Genomic DNA, 1,035 nt, shown 5'->3' with positions numbered 1-1,035 from the left:
CCTTTGTCACCGGTTCTGTTCATTATTTTCATGGACAGAATTTCTAGGCGCAGCCAGGTGTCGGGTGGGGTCCAGTTCGGTAGCCACCGGATTTCATCTCTGCTTTTTGCAGATGATGTGGTGTTGTTGGCTTCTTCGAACCAGGACCTGCAGCATGCACTGGGGCGGTTTGCAGTAGAGTGTAACGCAGCTGGGATGAAAATTAGCACCTCTAAGTCCGAGGCCATGGTTCTCGACCGGAAAAAGGTGGTATGCACCCTTCGGGTCGGGGATGAAGTCCTGCCTCAGGTGGAGGAGTTCAAATATCTGGGGGTCTTGTTCACGAGTGACGGTAGAATCGAGCGTGAGATTGACAGGCGGATCGGTGCTGCGGCCGCAGTAATGCGGTCGCTGTATCGGTCCGTTGTGGTGAAGAAGGAGCTGAGCCGAAAAGCGAAGCTCTCAATTTACCGGTCAATCTACGTTCCTACCCTCACCTATGGTCATGAGTTGTGGGTCATGACCGAAAGAACGAGATCAAGGATTCAAGCGGCTGAAATGAGCTTTCTCCGCAGGGTGGCAGAGCGCTCCCTTAGAGATAGGGTGAGGAGCTCTGTCACGCGGGAGGAGCTCGAAGTAGAGCCGCTGCTCCTCCACATCGAGAGGAGTCAGCTGAGGTGGCTTGGGCATTTACATCGCATGCCCCCCGGACGCCTCCCTCGGGAGGTGCTCGGGTGCCGTCCCTCTGGGAAGAGACCTAGGGGAAGACCTAGGACACGCTGGAGCGACTACGTCGCTCGGCTGGCCTGGGAACGCCTTGGGGTCCCCCCAGAAGAGCTAGAGGAAGTGTCGAGGGAGAGGGAAGTCTGGGTGTCCCTGCTCAGACTGTTGCCCCCGCGACCCGGCCCCGGATAAGCGGTTGAAGATGGATGGATGGATGGATAATTTTTTTTAGAAAAACATTTTCTTTAACTTTTTTAGCAAAATCCTAATTTCTCATGCCATGTTGGTCAAAAGTTGAAAAAATTTCATGAACATTTTTGAAAAAACAAATGT

The sequence above is a fragment of the Cynoglossus semilaevis genome, chromosome 14 (genome assembly GCF_000523025.1).
Source record: "Cynoglossus semilaevis isolate Cse_v1.0 chromosome 14, Cse_v1.0, whole genome shotgun sequence".
NCBI lineage: Eukaryota > Metazoa > Chordata > Actinopteri > Pleuronectiformes > Cynoglossidae > Cynoglossus > Cynoglossus semilaevis.
This window is presented reverse-complemented; position numbering follows the sequence as displayed.